Below are 18,663 nucleotides of genomic sequence, written 5' to 3' on the forward strand. Positions count from 1 at the left end.
ATCCTGAGTTCATATCTCAGCAGTACCTTTGCTGATACCTTTTTATCACACTAGTATGTAGTTTTTTGTTGATGCATAACAAAATAAGATGTGTAAAACCTTTATCTGCTTTCACTTTGGCACATTTGGTCACCAATGTAAAAAAGTTTAAAGATGCCATCCATGTCAGAAGACGACAAACAACAAAACTTCACCCTATTTCAGCATAAGTTAATTTGTAGAAATATGCCTATGTTAAGGTAAATAGATTAATTTTTACAAAATAGCCTTCATCATATTGGGTAAACTGCAAAATTAATTTAGAGTACATTAAAAAGAGAATAACACAGAAAGTGTTAAAATGTCTGTAAAAAAAGTAAGTTTCCCAAGGTACAGTAATTTGAGAGTCAGTTTAGTCATCATAGCTAGAGAATCATTGACATTTAACCCATATTTATTTCCATAACATCCTTAAAATTGTGTTAGGAAAATACTTCTTGATGAAAAGCTAAACTTCTCTTGAAAAAGCATCAATAAAGAATGCTAACCATAATTCTGACTTTTTAAAACAGAGTTCTTAATTTTACTACATGTTTTTGTTTTCTGAATATCAAAAATTAATTGACATTTATTCCCATGTAGCATTACTTACAGAGAAATCAATAAAAGTGCTAAAAAAAATTAGAAAATTACTTTGACAAGATATTTTAAGAATGAAGGTGCTATAAATCATGAATGAAAAGAGAGAACCCAACTTTCTATTTATACTCTAAATATCCACCGGTTTGAAAAATTGATAAAGCAATAGTTATAAGAATATCAAAAATTGTTACCAAATAGCATATCTTAGTTATATCATTTTTCTTTGTGAAGCTCCAGGGCATCATGTGGTGCTGTGGCTTAGTTGGTTAAAGCGCCTGTCTAGTAAACAGGAGATCCTGAGTTCAAATCTCAGCAGCGCCTTTCATTTATTTTCATCAACTCAGAACATAGTTTGTTGATAATTCATCACAAAAAGACATGTGAATGCTTCAGCAGCCTTTACCCTTTCTCACATGTTCAGTAATATGTACCACATTTCTAGATACAGTCCAAATCAGAAAACACAAAAAATGCAATATTCCCCTTTTTTAATATCAGTTATTTTGTAGAAGTAAATTGATGCCAAGGTAACTAGAAAAGAATTCCAGAAATTGCCAATCATCATGTCTGAGCAATCTCCAGGAACAATATGGTGTCCAGTCAGAGGAAATGTTTAAACAAAAGTCAGTAACAATGTGAGTTTCTCAAGATAAATTGATAGACAATTTAGTCATCAGAGTTTAGGGAGCAATAGAAAATAATGGATTATTTGTTACTTAACATAAACAATATTGTGTTAGGAAAGCAATTGCAAAAATAAATCTTTCCATTTATTGAGCAAGCTTCCAGATAAAATGTTAACAATAATTCTATCATTGAGATCTCATGTTTTCATTTCACGATTACTTTTTAACTGTATGAGTACCAACAATAGACTGACTTTAATTTCCCAGGGATGACTACATTAATAAGAACGCCATAATATCTATTACAATAAAGCATATTAACAAGTGACTTGAACAAGATATTGTAAGAATGTAGGGCCTGTATATACAAAATAAAGGAGAAAAAAGCATTATATAACTTACTGTAAGTTTCCAACTGTTTAAAGAATTAATAAAATACTAGTATCAAAAAAATATATAAAAATAATAAAAAATATTATACTTTAGACATATAATTTGTCATTATATGTAAGGCAGTGCAAGTGGTGCTGTGGCTTAGTTGGTTAAAGTGCCTGTCTAGTAAACAGGAGATCCTGAGTTCATATCTCAGCAGTACCTTTGCTTGATACCTTTTTATCACACCAGTATGTAGTTTTTTGTTGATGCATAACAAAATAAGATGTGTAAAACCTTTATCTGCTTTCACTTTGGCACATTTGGTCACCAATGTAAAAAAGTTTAAAGATGCCATCCATGTCAGAAGACGACAAACAACAAAACTTCACCCTATTTCAACATAAGTTAATTTGTAGAAATATGCCTATGTTAAGGTAAATAGATGAATTTTTACAAAATAGCCTTCATCATATTGGGTAAACTGCAAAATTAATTTAGAGTACATTAAAAAGAGAATAACACAGAAAGTGTTAAAATGTCTGTAAAAAAGTAAGTTTCCCAAGGTACAGTAATTTGAGAGTCAGTTTAGTCATCATAGCTAGAGAATAATTGACATTTAACCCATATTTATTTCCATAACATCCTTAAAATTGTGTTAGGAAAATACTTGTTGATGAAAAGCTAAACTTCTCTTGAAAAAGCATCAATAAAGAATGCTAACCATAATTCTGACTTTTTAAAACAGAGTTCTTATTTTTACTACATGTTTTTGTTTTCTGAATATCAAAAATTAATTGACATTTATTCCCATGTAGCATTACTTACAGAGAAATCAATAAAAGTGCTAAAAAAAATAGAAAATTACTTTGACAAGATATTTTAAGAATGAAGGTGCTGTAAATCATGAATGAAAAGAGAGAACACAACTTTCTATTTATACTCTAAATTTCCACCGGTTTGAAAAATTGATGAAGCAATAGTTATAAGAATATCAAAAATTGTTACCAAATAGCATATCTTAGATATATCATTTTTCTTTGTGAAGCTCCAGGGCATCATGTGGTGCTGTGGCTTAGTTGGTTAAAGCGCCTGTCTAGTAAACAGGAGATCCTGAGTTCAAATCTCAGCAGCGCCTTTCATTTATTTTCATCAACTCAGAACATAGTTTGTTGATAATTCATCACAAAAAGACATGTGAATGCTTCAGCAGCCTTTACCCTTTCTCACATGTTCAGTAATATGTACCACATTTCTAGATACAGTCCAAATCAGAAAACACAAAAAATGCAATATTCCCCTTTTTTAATATCAGTTATTTTGTAGAAGTAAATTGATGCCAAGGTAACTAGAAAAGAATTCCAGAAATTGCCAATCATCATGTCTGAGCAATCTCCAGGAACAATATGGTGTCCAGTCAGAGGAAATGTTTAAACAAAAGTCAGTAACAATGTGAGTTTCTCAAGATAAATTGATAGACAATTTAGTCATCAGAGTTTAGGGAGCAATAGAAAATAATGGATTATTTGTTACTTAACATAAACAATATTGTGTTAGGAAAGCAATTGCAAAAATAAATCTTTCCATTTATTGAGCAAGCTTCCAGATAAAATGTTAACAATAATTCTATCATTGAGATCTCATGTTTTCATTTCACGATTACTTTTTAACTGTATGAGTACCAACAATAGACTGACTTTAATTTCCCAGGGATGACTACATTAATAAGAACGCCATAATATCTATTACAATAAAGCATATTAACAAGTGACTTGAACAAGATATTGTAAGAATGTAGGGCCTGTATATACAAAATAAAGGAGAAAAAAGCATTATATAACTTACTGTAAGTTTCCAACTGTTTAAAGAATTAATAAAATACTAGTATCAAAAAAATATATAAAAATAACAAAAAATATTATACTTTAGACATATAATTTGTCATTATATGTAAGGCAGTGCAAGTGGTGCTGTGGCTTAGTTGGTTAAAGTGCCTGTCTAGTAAACAGGAGATCCTGAGTTCATATCTCAGCAGTACCTTTGCTTGATACCTTTTTATCACACCAGTATGTAGTTTTTTGTTGATGCATAACAAAATAAGATGTGTAAAACCTTTATCTGCTTTCACTTTGGCACATTTGGTCACCAATGTAAAAAAGTTTAAAGATGCCATCCATGTCAGAAGACGACAAACAACAAAACTTCACCCTATTTCAGCATAAGTTAATTTGTAGAAATATGCCTATGTTAAGGTAAATAGATTAATTTTTACAAAATAGCCTTCATCATATTGGGTAAACTGCAAAATTAATTTAGAGTACATTAAAAAGAGAATAACACAGAAAGTGTTAAAATGTCTGTAAAAAAGTAAGTTTCCCAAGGTACAGTAATTTGAGAGTCAGTTTAGTCATCATAGCTAGAGAATCATTGACATTTAACCCATATTTATTTCCATAACATCCTTAAAATTGTGTTAGGAAAATACTTCTTGATGAAAAGCTAAACTTCTCTTGAAAAAGCATCAATAAAGAATGCTAACCATAATTCTGACTTTTTAAAACAGAGTTCTTAATTTTACTACATGTTTTTGTTTTCTGAATATCAAAAATTAATTGACATTATTCCCATGTAGCATTACTTACAGAGAAATCAATAAAAGTGCTAAAAAAAAATTAGAAAATTACTTTGACAAGATATTTTAAGAATGAAGGTGCTGTAAATCATGAATGAAAAGAGAGAACACAACTTTCTATTTATACTCTAAATTTCCACCGGTTTGAAAAATTGATGAAGCAATAGTTATAAGAATATCAAAAATTGTTACCAAATAGCATATCTTAGATATATAATTTTTCTTTGTGAAGCTCTAGGGCAGTATGTGGTGCTGTGGCTTAGTTGGTTAAAGCGCCTGTCTAGTAAACAGGAGATCCTGAGTTCAAATCTCAGCAGCGCCTTTCATTTATTTTCATCAACTCAGATCATAGTTTGTTGATAATTCATCACAAAAAGACATGTGAATGCTTCAGCAGCCTTTACCCTTTCTCACATGTTCAGTAATATGTACCACATTTCTAGATACAGTCCAAATCAGAAAACACAAAAAAATGCAATATTCCCCTTTTTTAATATCAGTTATTTTGTAGAAGTAAATTGATGCCAAGGTAACTAGAAAAGAATTCCAGAAATTGCCAATCATCCAATCATCATGTCTGAGCAATCTCCAGGAACAATATGGTGTCCAGTCAGAGGAAATGTTTAAACAAAAGTCAGTAACAATGTGAGTTTCTCAAGATAAATTGATAGACAATTTAGTCATCAGAGTTTAGGGAGCAATAGAAAATAATGGATTATTTGTTACTTAACATAAACAATATTGTGTTAGGAAAGCAATTGCAAAAATAAATCTTTCCATTTATTGAGCAAGCTTCCAGATAAAATGTTAACAATAATTCTAGCATTGAGATCTCATGTTTTCATTTCACGATTACTTTTTAACTGTATGAGTACCAACAATAGACTGACTTTAATTTCCCAGGGATGACTACATTAATAAGAACGCCATAATATCTATTACAATAAAGCATATTAACAAGTGACTTGAACAAGATATTGTAAGAATGTAGGGCCTGTATATACAAAATAAAGGAGAAAAAAGCATTATATAACTTACTGTAAGTTTCCAACTGTTTAAAGAATTAATAAAATACTAGTTTCAAAAAAATATATAAAAAAAATAAAAAAAATTATACTTTAGACATATAATTTGTCAGTATATGTAAGGCAGTGCAAGTGGTGCTGTGGCTTAGTTGGTTAAAGTGCCTGTCTAGTAAACAGGAGATCCTGAGTTCATATCTCAGCAGTACCTTTGCTTGATACCTTTTTATCACACTAGTATGTAGTTTTTTGTTGATGCATAACAAAATAAGATGTGTAAAACCTTTATCTGCTTTCACTTTGGCACATTTGGTCACCAATGTAAAAAAGTTTAAAGATGCCATCCATGTCAGAAGACGACAAACAACAAAACTTCACCCTATTTCAGCATAAGTTAATTTGTAGAAATATGCCTATGTTAAGGTAAATAGATTAATTTTTACAAAATAGCCTTCATCATATTGGGTAAACTGCAAAATTAATTTAGAGTACATTAAAAAGAGAATAACACAGAAAGTGTTAAAATGTCTGTAAAAAAGTAAGTTTCCCAAGGTACAGTAATTTGAGAGTCAGTTTAGTCATCATAGCTAGAGAATCATTGACATTTAACCCATATTTATTTCCATAACATCCTTAAAATTGTGTTAGGAAAATACTTCTTGATGAAAAGCTAAACTTCTCTTGAAAAAGCATCAATAAAGAATGCTAACCATAATTCTGACTTTTTAAAACAGAGTTCTTAATTTTACTACATGTTTTTGTTTTCTGAATATCAAAAATTAATTGACATTATTCCCATGTAGCATTACTTACAGAGAAATCAATAAAAGTGCTAAAAAAAAATTAGAAAATTACTTTGACAAGATATTTTAAGAATGAAGGTGCTGTAAATCATGAATGAAAAGAGAGAACACAACTTTCTATTTATACTCTAAATTTCCACCGGTTTGAAAAATTGATGAAGCAATAGTTATAAGAATATCAAAAATTGTTACCAAATAGCATATCTTAGATATATAATTTTTCTTTGTGAAGCTCTAGGGCAGTATGTGGTGCTGTGGCTTAGTTGGTTAAAGCGCCTGTCTAGTAAACAGGAGATCCTGAGTTCAAATCTCAGCAGCGCCTTTCATTTATTTTCATCAACTCAGATCATAGTTTGTTGATAATTCATCACAAAAAGACATGTGAATGCTTCAGCAGCCTTTACCCTTTCTCACATGTTCAGTAATATGTACCACATTTCTAGATACAGTCCAAATCAGAAAACACAAAAAAATGCAATATTCCCCTTTTTTAATATCAGTTATTTTGTAGAAGTAAATTGATGCCAAGGTAACTAGAAAAGAATTCCAGAAATTGCCAATCATCATGTCTGAGCAATCTCCAGGAACAATATGGTGTCCAGTCAGAGGAAATGTTTAAACAAAAGTCAGTAACAATGTGAGTTTCTCAAGATAAATTGATAGACAATTTAGTCATCAGAGTTTAGGGAGCAATAGAAAATAATGGATTATTTGTTACTTAACATAAACAATATTGTGTTAGGAAAGCAATTGCAAAAATAAATCTTTCCATTTATTGAGCAAGCTTCCAGATAAAATGTTAACAATAATTCTAGCATTGAGATCTCATGTTTTCATTTCACGATTACTTTTTAACTGTATGAGTACCAACAATAGACTGACTTTAATTTCCCAGGGATGACTACATTAATAAGAACGCCATAATATCTATTACAATAAAGCATATTAACAAGTGACTTGAACAAGATATTGTAAGAATGTAGGGCCTGTATATACAAAATAAAGGAGAAAAAAGCATTATATAACTTACTGTAAGTTTCCAACTGTTTAAAGAATTAATAAAATACTAGTTTCAAAAAAATATATAAAAATAATAAAAAAAATTATACTTTAGACATATAATTTGTCAGTATATGTAAGGCAGTGCAAGTGGTGCTGTGGCTTAGTTGGTTAAAGTGCCTGTCTAGTAAACAGGAGATCCTGAGTTCATATCTCAGCAGTACCTTTGCTTGATACCTTTTTATCACACTAGTATGTAGTTTTTTGTTGATGCATAACAAAATAAGATGTGTAAAACCTTTATCTGCTTTCACTTTGGCACATTTGGTCACCAATGTAAAAAAGTTTAAAGATGCCATCCATGTCAGAAGACGACAAACAACAAAACTTCACCCTATTTCAGCATAAGTTAATTTGTAGAAATATGCCTATGTTAAGGTAAATAGATTAATTTTTACAAAATAGCCTTCATCATATTGGGTAAACTGCAAAATTAATTTAGAGTACATTAAAAAGAGAATAACACAGAAAGTGTTAAAATGTCTGTAAAAAAAGTAAGTTTCCCAAGGTACAGTAATTTGAGAGTCAGTTTAGTCATCATAGCTAGAGAATCATTGACATTTAACCCATATTTATTTCCATAACATCCTTAAAATTGTGTTAGGAAAATACTTCTTGATGAAAAGCTAAACTTCTCTTGAAAAAGCATCAATAAAGAATGCTAACCATAATTCTGACTTTTTAAAACAGAGTTCTTAATTTTACTACATGTTTTTGTTTTCTGAATATCAAAAATTAATTGACATTTATTCCCATGTAGCATTACTTACAGAGAAATCAATAAAAGTGCTAAAAAAAATTAGAAAATTACTTTGACAAGATATTTTAAGAATGAAGGTGCTATAAATCATGAATGAAAAGAGAGAACCCAACTTTCTATTTATACTCTAAATATCCACCGGTTTGAAAAATTGATAAAGCAATAGTTATAAGAATATCAAAAATTGTTACCAAATAGCATATCTTAGTTATATCATTTTTCTTTGTGAAGCTCCAGGGCATCATGTGGTGCTGTGGCTTAGTTGGTTAAAGCGCCTGTCTAGTAAACAGGAGATCCTGAGTTCAAATCTCAGCAGCGCCTTTCATTTATTTTCATCAACTCAGAACATAGTTTGTTGATAATTCATCACAAAAAGACATGTGAATGCTTCAGCAGCCTTTACCCTTTCTCACATGTTCAGTAATATGTACCACATTTCTAGATACAGTCCAAATCAGAAAACACAAAAAATGCAATATTCCCCTTTTTTAATATCAGTTATTTTGTAGAAGTAAATTGATGCCAAGGTAACTAGAAAAGAATTCCAGAAATTGCCAATCATCATGTCTGAGCAATCTCCAGGAACAATATGGTGTCCAGTCAGAGGAAATGTTTAAACAAAAGTCAGTAACAATGTGAGTTTCTCAAGATAAATTGATAGACAATTTAGTCATCAGAGTTTAGGGAGCAATAGAAAATAATGGATTATTTGTTACTTAACATAAACAATATTGTGTTAGGAAAGCAATTGCAAAAATAAATCTTTCCATTTATTGAGCAAGCTTCCAGATAAAATGTTAACAATAATTCTATCATTGAGATCTCATGTTTTCATTTCACGATTACTTTTTAACTGTATGAGTACCAACAATAGACTGACTTTAATTTCCCAGGGATGACTACATTAATAAGAACGCCATAATATCTATTACAATAAAGCATATTAACAAGTGACTTGAACAAGATATTGTAAGAATGTAGGGCCTGTATATACAAAATAAAGGAGAAAAAAGCATTATATAACTTACTGTAAGTTTCCAACTGTTTAAAGAATTAATAAAATACTAGTATCAAAAAAATATATAAAAATAATAAAAAATATTATACTTTAGACATATAATTTGTCATTATATGTAAGGCAGTGCAAGTGGTGCTGTGGCTTAGTTGGTTAAAGTGCCTGTCTAGTAAACAGGAGATCCTGAGTTCATATCTCAGCAGTACCTTTGCTTGATACCTTTTTATCACACCAGTATGTAGTTTTTTGTTGATGCATAACAAAATAAGATGTGTAAAACCTTTATCTGCTTTCACTTTGGCACATTTGGTCACCAATGTAAAAAAGTTTAAAGATGCCATCCATGTCAGAAGACGACAAACAACAAAACTTCACCCTATTTCAACATAAGTTAATTTGTAGAAATATGCCTATGTTAAGGTAAATAGATGAATTTTTACAAAATAGCCTTCATCATATTGGGTAAACTGCAAAATTAATTTAGAGTACATTAAAAAGAGAATAACACAGAAAGTGTTAAAATGTCTGTAAAAAAGTAAGTTTCCCAAGGTACAGTAATTTGAGAGTCAGTTTAGTCATCATAGCTAGAGAATAATTGACATTTAACCCATATTTATTTCCATAACATCCTTAAAATTGTGTTAGGAAAATACTTGTTGATGAAAAGCTAAACTTCTCTTGAAAAAGCATCAATAAAGAATGCTAACCATAATTCTGACTTTTTAAAACAGAGTTCTTATTTTTACTACATGTTTTTGTTTTCTGAATATCAAAAATTAATTGACATTTATTCCCATGTAGCATTACTTACAGAGAAATCAATAAAAGTGCTAAAAAAAATAGAAAATTACTTTGACAAGATATTTTAAGAATGAAGGTGCTGTAAATCATGAATGAAAAGAGAGAACACAACTTTCTATTTATACTCTAAATTTCCACCGGTTTGAAAAATTGATGAAGCAATAGTTATAAGAATATCAAAAATTGTTACCAAATAGCATATCTTAGATATATCATTTTTCTTTGTGAAGCTCCAGGGCATCATGTGGTGCTGTGGCTTAGTTGGTTAAAGCGCCTGTCTAGTAAACAGGAGATCCTGAGTTCAAATCTCAGCAGCGCCTTTCATTTATTTTCATCAACTCAGAACATAGTTTGTTGATAATTCATCACAAAAAGACATGTGAATGCTTCAGCAGCCTTTACCCTTTCTCACATGTTCAGTAATATGTACCACATTTCTAGATACAGTCCAAATCAGAAAACACAAAAAATACAATATTCCCCTTTTTTAATATCAGTTATTTTGTAGAAGTAAATTGATGCCAAGGTAACTAGAAAAGAATTCCAGAAATTGCCAATCATCATGTCTGAGCAATCTCCAGGAACAATATGGTGTCCAGTCAGAGGAAATGTTTAAACAAAAGTCAGTAACAATGTGAGTTTCTCAAGATAAATTGATAGACAATTTAGTCATCAGAGTTTAGGGAGCAATAGAAAATAATGGATTATTTGTTACTTAACATAAACAATATTGTGTTAGGAAAGCAATTGCAAAAATAAATCTTTCCATTTATTGAGCAAGCTTCCAGATAAAATGTTAACAATAATTCTATCATTGAGATCTCATGTTTTCATTTCACGATTACTTTTTAACTGTATGAGTACCAACAATAGACTGACTTTAATTTCCCAGGGATGACTACATTAATAAGAACGCCATAATATCTATTACAATAAAGCATATTAACAAGTGACTTGAACAAGATATTGTAAGAATGTAGGGCCTGTATATACAAAATAAAGGAGAAAAAAGCATTATATAACTTACTGTAAGTTTCCAACTGTTTAAAGAATTAATAAAATACTAGTATCAAAAAAATATATAAAAATAATAAAAAATATTATACTTTAGACATATAATTTGTCATTATATGTAAGGCAGTGCAAGTGGTGCTGTGGCTTAGTTGGTTAAAGTGCCTGTCTAGTAAACAGGAGATCCTGAGTTCATATCTCAGCAGTACCTTTGCTTGATACCTTTTTATCACACCAGTATGTAGTTTTTTGTTGATGCATAACAAAATAAGATGTGTAAAACCTTTATCTGCTTTCACTTTGGCACATTTGGTCACCAATGTAAAAAAGTTTAAAGATGCCATCCATGTCAGAAGACGACAAACAACAAAACTTCACCCTATTTCAACATAAGTTAATTTGTAGAAATATGCCTATGTTAAGGTAAATAGATGAATTTTTACAAAATAGCCTTCATCATATTGGGTAAACTGCAAAATTAATTAAGAGTACATTAAAAAGAGAATAACACAGAAAGTGTTAAAATGTCTGTAAAAAAGTAAGTTTCCCAAGGTACAGTAATTTGAGAGTCAGTTTAGTCATCATAGCTAGAGAATCATTGACATTTAACCCATATTTATTTCCATAACATCCTTAAAATTGTGTTAGGAAAATACTTGTTGATGAAAAGCTAAACTTCTCTTGAAAAAGCATCAATAAAGAATGCTAACCATAATTCTGACTTTTTAAAACAGAGTTCTTAATTTTACTACATGTTTTTGTTTTCTGAATATCAAAAATTAATTGACATTTATTCCCATGTAGCATTACTTACAGAGAAATCAATAAAAGTGCTAAAAAAAAATAGAAAATTACTTTGACAAGAAATTTTAAGAATGAAGGTGCTGTAAATCATGAATGAAAAGAGAGAACACAACTTTCTATTTATACTCTAAATTTCCACCGGTTTGAAAAATTGATGAAGCAATAGTTATAAGAATATCAAAAATTGTTACCAAATAGCATATCTTAGATATATCATTTTTCTTTGTGAAGCTTTAGGGCATCATGTGGTGCTGTGGCTTAGTTGGTTAAAGCGCCTGTCTAGTAAACAGGAGATCCTGAGTTCAAATCTCAGCAGCGCCTTTCATTTATTTTCATCAACTCAGAACATAGTTTGTTGATAATTCATCACAAAAAGACATGTGAATGCTTCAGCAGCCTTTACCCTTTCTCACATGTTCAGTAATATGTACCACATTTCTAGATACAGTCCAAATCAGAAAACACAAAAAAATGCAATATTCCCCTTTTTTAATATCAGTTATTTTGTAGAAGTAAATTGATGCCAAGGTAACTAGAAAATAATTCCAGAAATTGCCAATCATCATGTCTGAGCAATCTCCAGGAACAATATGGTGTCCAGTCAGAGGAAATGTTTAAACAAAAGTCAGTAACAATGTGAGTTTCTCAAGATAAATTGATAGACAATTTAGTCATCAGAGTTTAGGGAGCAATAGAAAATAATGGATTATTTGTTACTTAACATAAACAATATTGTGTTAGGAAAGCAATTCCAGAAATAAATCTTTCCATTTATCGAGCAAGCTTCCAGATAAAATGTTAACAATAATTCTATCATTGAGATCTCATGTTTTCATTTCACGATTACTTTTTAACTGTATGAGTACCAACAATAGACTGACTTTAATTTCCCAGGGATGACTACATTAATAAGAACGCCATAATATCTATTACAATAAAGCATATTAACAAGTGACTTGAACAAACATTGTAAGAATGTAGGGCCTGTATATACAAAATAAAGGAGAAAAAAGCATTATATAACTTACTGTAAGTTTCCAACTGTTTAAAGAATTAATAAAATACTAGTTTCAAAAAAATATCTAAAAATAATAAAAAATATTATACTTTAGACATATAATTTGTCATTATATGTAAGGCAGTGCAAGTGGTGCTGTGGCTTAGTTGGTTAAAGTGCCTGTCTAGTAAACAGGAGATCCTGAGTTCATATCTCAGCAGTACCTTTGCTTGATACCTTTTTATCACACCAGTATGTAGTTTTTTGTTGATGCATAACAAAATAAGATGTGTAAAACCTTTATCTGCTTTCACTTTGGCACATTTGGTCACCAATGTAAAAAAGTTTAAAGATGCCATCCATGTCAGAAGACCACAAACAACAAAACTTCACCCTATTTCAACATAAGTTAATTTGTAGAAATATGCCTATGTTAAGGTAAATAGATGAATTTTTACAAAATAGCCTTCATCTTATTGGGTAAACTGCAAAATTAATTTAGAGTACATTAAAAAGAGAATAACACAGAAAGTGTTAAAATGTCTGTAAAAAAGTAAGTTTCCCAAGGTACAGTAATTTGAGAGTCAGTTTAGTCATCATAGCTAGAGAATCATTGACATTTAACCCATATTTATTTCCATAACATCCTTAAAATTGTGTTAGGAAAATACTTCTTGATGAAAAGCTAAACTTCTCTTGAAAAAGCATCAATAAAGAATGCTAACCATAATTCTGACTTTTTAAAACAGAGTTCTTAATTTTACTACATGTTTTTGTTTTCTGAATATCAAAAATTAATTGACATTATTCCCATGTAGCATTACTTACAGAGAAATCAATAAAAGTGCTAAAAAAAATTAGAAAATTACTTTGACAAGATATTTTAAGAATGAAGGTGCTGTAAATCATGAATGAAAAGAGAGAACACAACTTTCTATTTATACTTTAAATTTCCACCGGTTTGAAAAATTGATGAAGCAATAGTTATAAGAATATCAAAAATTGTTACCAAATAGCATATCTTAGATATATAATTTTTCTTTGTGAAGCTCTAGGGCAGTATGTGGTGCTGTGGCTTAGTTGGTTAAAGCGCCTGTCTAGTAAACAGGAGATCCTGAGTTCAAATCTCAGCAGCGCTTTTCATTTATTTTCATCAACTCAGATCATAGTTTGTTGATAATTCATCACAAAAAGACATGTGAATGCTTCAGCAGCCTTTACCCTTTCTCACATGTTCAGTAATATGTACCACATTTCTAGATACAGTCCAAATCAGAAAACACAAAAAAATGCAATATTCCCCTTTTTTAATATCAGTTATTTTGTAGAAGTAAATTGATGCCAAGGTAACTAGAAAAGAATTCCAGAAATTGCCAATCATCATGTCTGAGCAATCTCCAGGAACAATATGGTGTCCAGTCAGAGGAAATGTTTAAACAAAAGTCAGTAACAATGTGAGTTTCTCAAGATAAATTGATAGACAATTTAGTCATCAGAGTTTAGGGAGCAATAGAAAATAATGGATTATTTGTTACTTAACATAAACAATATTGTGTTAGGAAAGCAATTGCAAAAATAAATCTTTCCATTTATTGAGCAAGCTTCCAGATAAAATGTTAACAATAATTCTAGCATTGAGATCTCATGTTTTCATTTCACGATTACTTTTTAACTGTATGAGTACCAACAATAGACTGACTTTAATTTCCCAGGGATGACTACATTAATAAGAACGCCATAATATCTATTACAATAAAGCATATTAACAAGTGACTTGAACAAGATATTGTAAGAATGTAGGGCCTGTATATACAAAATAAAGGAGAAAAAAGCATTATATAACTTACTGTAAGTTTCTAACTGTTTAAAGAATTAATAAAATACTAGTTTCAAAAAAATATATAAAAATAATAAAAAATATTATACTTTAGACATATAATTTGTCATTATATGTAAGGCAGTGCAAGTGGTGCTGTGGCTTAGTTGGTTAAAGTGCCTGTCTAGTAAACAGGAGATCCTGAGTTCATATCTCAGCAGTACCTTTGCTTGATACCTTTTTATCACACTAGTATGTAGTTTTTTGTTGATGCATAACAAAATAAGATGTGTAAAACCTTTATCTGCTTTCACTTTGGCACATTTGGTCACCAATGTAAAAAAGTTTAAAGATGCCATCCATGTCAGAAGACGACAAACAACAAAACTTCACCCTATTTCAGCATAAGTTAATTTGTAGAAATATGCCTATGTTAAGGTAAATAGATGAATTTTTACAAAATAGCCTTCATCATATTGGGTAAACTGCAAAATTAATTTAGAGTACATTAAAAAGAGAATAACACAGAAAGTGTTAAAATGTCTGTAAAAAAGTAAGTTTCCCAAGGTACAGTAATTTGAGAGTCAGTTTAGTCATCATAGCTAGAGAATCATTGACATTTAACCCATATTTATTTCCATAACATCCTTAAAATTGTGTTAGGAAAATACTTGTTGATGAAAAGCTAAACTTCTCTTGAAAAAGCATCAATAAAGAATGCTAACCATAATTCTGACTTTTTAAAACAGAGTTCTTAATTTTACTACATGTTTTTGTTTTCTGAATATCAAAAATTAATTGACATTTATTCCCATGTAGCATTACTTACAGAGAAATCAATAAAAGTGCTAAAAAAAATAGAAAATTACTTTGACAAGAAATTTTAAGAATGAAGGTGCTGTAAATCATGAATGAAAAGAGAGAACACAACTTTCTATTTATACTCTAAATTTCCACCGGTTTGAAAAATTGATGAAGCAATAGTTATAAGAATATCAAAAATTGTTACCAAATAGCATATCTTAGATATATCATTTTTCTTTGTGAAGCTTTAGGGCATCATGTGGTGCTGTGGCTTAGTTGGTTAAAGCGCCTGTCTAGTAAACAGGAGATCCTGAGTTCAAATCTCAGCAGCTCCTTTCATTTATTTTCATCAACTCAGAACATAGTTTGTTGATAATTCATCACAAAAAGACATGTGAATGCTTCAGCAGCCTTTACCCTTTCTCACATGTTCAGTAATATGTACCACATTTCTAGATACAGTCCAAATCAGAAAACACAAAAAAATGCAATATTCCCCTTTTTTAATATCAGTTATTTTGTAGAAGTAAATTGATGCCAAGGTAACTAGAAAAGAATTCCAGAAATTGCCAATCATCATGTCTGAGCAATCTCCAGGAACAATATGGTGTCCAGTCAGAGGAAATGTTTAAACAAAAGTCAGTAACAATGTGAGTTTCTCAAGATAAATTGATAGACAATTTAGTCATCAGAGTTTAGGGAGCAATAGAAAATAATGGATTATTTGTTACTTAACATAAACAATATTGTGTTAGGAAAGCAATTCCAGAAATAAATCTTTCCATTTATCGAGCAAGCTTCCAGATAAAATGTTAACAATAATTCTATCATTGAGATCTCATGTTTTCATTTCACGATTACTTTTTAACTGTATGAGTACCAACAATAGACTGACTTTAATTTCCCAGGGATGACTACATTAATAAGAACGCCATAATATCTATTACAATAAAGCATATTAACAAGTGACTTGAACAAACATTGTAAGAATGTAGGGCCTGTATATACAAAATAAAGGAGAAAAAAGCATTATATAACTTACTGTAAGTTTCCAACTGTTTAAAGAATTAATAAAATACTAGTTTCAAAAAAATATCTAAAAATAATAAAAAATATTATACTTTAGACATATAATTTGTCATTATATGTAAGGCAGTGCAAGTGGTGCTGTGGCTTAGTTGGTTAAAGTGCCTGTCTAGTAAACAGGAGATCCTGAGTTCATATCTCAGCAGTACCTTTGCTTGATACCTTTTTATCACACCAGTATGTAGTTTTTTGTTGATGCATAACAAAATAAGATGTGTAAAACCTTTATCTGCTTTCACTTTGGCACATTTGGTCACCAATGTAAAAAAGTTTAAAGATGCCATCCATGTCAGAAGACGACAAACAACAAAACTTCACCCTATTTCAACATAAGTTAATTTGTAGAAATATGCCTATGTTAAGGTAAATAGATGAATTTTTACAAAATAGCCTTCATCATATTGGGTAAACTGCAAAATTAATTTAGAGTACATTAAAAAGAGAATAACACAGAAAGTGTTAAAATGTCTGTAAAAAAGTAAGTTTCCCAAGGTACAGTAATTTGAGAGTCAGTTTAGTCATCATAGCTAGAGAATCATTGACATTTAACCCATATTTATTTCCATAACATCCTTAAAATTGTGTTAGGAAAATACTTCTTGATGAAAAGCTAAACTTCTCTTGAAAAAGCATCAATAAAGAATGCTAACCATAATTCTGACTTTTTAAAACAGAGTTCTTAATTTTACTACATGTTTTTGTTTTCTGAATATCAAAAATTAATTGACATTATTCCCATGTAGCATTACTTACAGAGAAATCAATAAAAGTGCTAAAAAAAATTAGAAAATTACTTTGACAAGATATTTTAAGAATGAAGGTGCTGTAAATCATGAATGAAAAGAGAGAACACAACTTTCTATTTATACTCTAAATTTCCACCGGTTTGAAAAATTGATGAAGCAATAGTTATAAGAATATCAAAAATTGTTACCAAATAGCATATCTTAGATATATAATTTTTCTTTGTGAAGCTCTAGGGCAGTATGTGGTGCTGTGGCTTAGTTGGTTAAAGCGCCTGTCTAGTAAACAGGAGATCCTGAGTTCAAATCTCAGCAGCGCCTTTCATTTATTTTCATCAACTCAGATCATAGTTTGTTGATAATTCATCACAAAAAGACATGTGAATGCTTCAGCAGCCTTTACCCTTTCTCACATGTTCAGTAATATGTACCACATTTCTAGATACAGTCCAAATCAGAAAACACAAAAAAATGCAATATTCCCCTTTTTTAATATCAGTTATTTTGTAGAAGTAAATTGATGCCAAGGTAACTAGAAAAGAATTCCAGAAATTGCCAATCATCATGTCTGAGCAATCTCCAGGAACAATATGGTGTCCAGTCAGAGGAAATGTTTAAACAAAAGTCAGTAACAATGTGAGTTTCTCAAGATAAATTGATAGACAATTTAGTCATCAGAGTTTAGGGAGCAATAGAAAATAATGGATTATTTGTTACTTAACATAAACAATATTGTGTTAGGAAAGCAATTGCAAAAATAAATCTTTCCATTTATTGAGCAAGCTTCCAGATAAAATGTTAACAATAATTCTAGCATTGAGATCTCATGTTTTCATTTCACGATTACTTTTTAACTGTATGAGTACCAACAATAGACTGACTTTAATTTCCCAGGGATGACTACATTAATAAGAACGCCATAATATCTATTACAATAAAGCATATTAACAAGTGACTTGAACAAGATATTGTAAGAATGTAGGGCCTGTATATACAAAATAAAGGAGAAAAAAGCATTATATAACTTACTGTAAGTTTCCAACTGTTTAAAGAATTAATAAAATACTAGTTTCAAAAAAATATATAAAAATAATAAAAAAAATTATACTTTAGACATATAATTTGTCAGTATATGTAAGGCAGTGCAAGTGGTGCTGTGGCTTAGTTGGTTAAAGTGCCTGTCTAGTAAACAGGAGATCCTGAGTTCATATCTCAGCAGTACCTTTGCTTGATACCTTTTTATCACACTAGTATGTAGTTTTTTGTTGATGCATAACAAAATAAGATGTGTAAAACCTTTATCTGCTTTCACTTTGGCACATTTGGTCACCAATGTAAAAAAGTTTAAAGATGCCATCCATGTCAGAAGACGACAAACAACAAAACTTCACCCTATTTCAGCATAAGTTAATTTGTAGAAATATGCCTATGTTAAGGTAAATAGATTAATTTTTACAAAATAGCCTTCATCATATTGGGTAAACTGCAAAATTAATTTAGAGTACATTAAAAAGAGAATAACACAGAAAGTGTTAAAATGTCTGTAAAAAAAGTAAGTTTCCCAAGGTACAGTAATTTGAGAGTCAGTTTAGTCATCATAGCTAGAGAATCATTGACATTTAACCCATATTTATTTCCATAACATCCTTAAAATTGTGTTAGGAAAATACTTCTTGATGAAAAGCTAAACT

General features: G+C 30.1%; 20 non-coding genes across 20 annotated transcripts; all 20 read left to right on the top strand.

The window, feature by feature from the left end:
* Window positions 1-868: 868 nt before the first annotated feature.
* TRNAT-AGU (transfer RNA threonine (anticodon AGU)) lies at window positions 869-942 on the top strand. The gene has a single exon. It is a non-coding gene; the product is annotated as a tRNA-Thr (tRNA).
* An 828-nt stretch (window positions 943-1,770) lies between these two features.
* Window positions 1,771-1,844, top strand: TRNAT-AGU (transfer RNA threonine (anticodon AGU)). Its single transcript has one exon. It is a non-coding gene; the product is annotated as a tRNA-Thr (tRNA).
* An 839-nt stretch (window positions 1,845-2,683) lies between these two features.
* Window positions 2,684-2,757, top strand: TRNAT-AGU (transfer RNA threonine (anticodon AGU)). The gene has a single exon. It is a non-coding gene; the product is annotated as a tRNA-Thr (tRNA).
* Window positions 2,758-3,585: 828 nt separating this feature from the next.
* Window positions 3,586-3,659, top strand: TRNAT-AGU (transfer RNA threonine (anticodon AGU)). The gene has a single exon. It is a non-coding gene; the product is annotated as a tRNA-Thr (tRNA).
* An 840-nt stretch (window positions 3,660-4,499) lies between these two features.
* TRNAT-AGU (transfer RNA threonine (anticodon AGU)) lies at window positions 4,500-4,573 on the top strand. Its single transcript has one exon. It is a non-coding gene; the product is annotated as a tRNA-Thr (tRNA).
* An 837-nt stretch (window positions 4,574-5,410) lies between these two features.
* On the top strand, window positions 5,411-5,484 carry TRNAT-AGU (transfer RNA threonine (anticodon AGU)). The gene has a single exon. It is a non-coding gene; the product is annotated as a tRNA-Thr (tRNA).
* An 840-nt stretch (window positions 5,485-6,324) lies between these two features.
* Window positions 6,325-6,398, top strand: TRNAT-AGU (transfer RNA threonine (anticodon AGU)). The gene has a single exon. It is a non-coding gene; the product is annotated as a tRNA-Thr (tRNA).
* An 829-nt stretch (window positions 6,399-7,227) lies between these two features.
* On the top strand, window positions 7,228-7,301 carry TRNAT-AGU (transfer RNA threonine (anticodon AGU)). Its single transcript has one exon. It is a non-coding gene; the product is annotated as a tRNA-Thr (tRNA).
* An 841-nt stretch (window positions 7,302-8,142) lies between these two features.
* On the top strand, window positions 8,143-8,216 carry TRNAT-AGU (transfer RNA threonine (anticodon AGU)). Its single transcript has one exon. It is a non-coding gene; the product is annotated as a tRNA-Thr (tRNA).
* Window positions 8,217-9,044: 828 nt separating this feature from the next.
* TRNAT-AGU (transfer RNA threonine (anticodon AGU)) lies at window positions 9,045-9,118 on the top strand. The gene has a single exon. It is a non-coding gene; the product is annotated as a tRNA-Thr (tRNA).
* Window positions 9,119-9,957: 839 nt separating this feature from the next.
* On the top strand, window positions 9,958-10,031 carry TRNAT-AGU (transfer RNA threonine (anticodon AGU)). Its single transcript has one exon. It is a non-coding gene; the product is annotated as a tRNA-Thr (tRNA).
* An 828-nt stretch (window positions 10,032-10,859) lies between these two features.
* TRNAT-AGU (transfer RNA threonine (anticodon AGU)) lies at window positions 10,860-10,933 on the top strand. Its single transcript has one exon. It is a non-coding gene; the product is annotated as a tRNA-Thr (tRNA).
* Window positions 10,934-11,773: 840 nt separating this feature from the next.
* Window positions 11,774-11,847, top strand: TRNAT-AGU (transfer RNA threonine (anticodon AGU)). The gene has a single exon. It is a non-coding gene; the product is annotated as a tRNA-Thr (tRNA).
* Window positions 11,848-12,675: 828 nt separating this feature from the next.
* TRNAT-AGU (transfer RNA threonine (anticodon AGU)) lies at window positions 12,676-12,749 on the top strand. The gene has a single exon. It is a non-coding gene; the product is annotated as a tRNA-Thr (tRNA).
* Window positions 12,750-13,588: 839 nt separating this feature from the next.
* Window positions 13,589-13,662, top strand: TRNAT-AGU (transfer RNA threonine (anticodon AGU)). Its single transcript has one exon. It is a non-coding gene; the product is annotated as a tRNA-Thr (tRNA).
* An 829-nt stretch (window positions 13,663-14,491) lies between these two features.
* TRNAT-AGU (transfer RNA threonine (anticodon AGU)) lies at window positions 14,492-14,565 on the top strand. Its single transcript has one exon. It is a non-coding gene; the product is annotated as a tRNA-Thr (tRNA).
* An 839-nt stretch (window positions 14,566-15,404) lies between these two features.
* On the top strand, window positions 15,405-15,478 carry TRNAT-AGU (transfer RNA threonine (anticodon AGU)). The gene has a single exon. It is a non-coding gene; the product is annotated as a tRNA-Thr (tRNA).
* An 828-nt stretch (window positions 15,479-16,306) lies between these two features.
* On the top strand, window positions 16,307-16,380 carry TRNAT-AGU (transfer RNA threonine (anticodon AGU)). Its single transcript has one exon. It is a non-coding gene; the product is annotated as a tRNA-Thr (tRNA).
* An 839-nt stretch (window positions 16,381-17,219) lies between these two features.
* Window positions 17,220-17,293, top strand: TRNAT-AGU (transfer RNA threonine (anticodon AGU)). The gene has a single exon. It is a non-coding gene; the product is annotated as a tRNA-Thr (tRNA).
* An 829-nt stretch (window positions 17,294-18,122) lies between these two features.
* On the top strand, window positions 18,123-18,196 carry TRNAT-AGU (transfer RNA threonine (anticodon AGU)). Its single transcript has one exon. It is a non-coding gene; the product is annotated as a tRNA-Thr (tRNA).
* The last annotated feature ends 467 nt before the right edge of the window (window positions 18,197-18,663 follow it).

The sequence above is a fragment of the Pseudophryne corroboree genome, chromosome 11 (assembly GCF_028390025.1).
Source record: "Pseudophryne corroboree isolate aPseCor3 chromosome 11, aPseCor3.hap2, whole genome shotgun sequence".
Taxonomy (NCBI): domain Eukaryota; kingdom Metazoa; phylum Chordata; class Amphibia; order Anura; family Myobatrachidae; genus Pseudophryne; species Pseudophryne corroboree.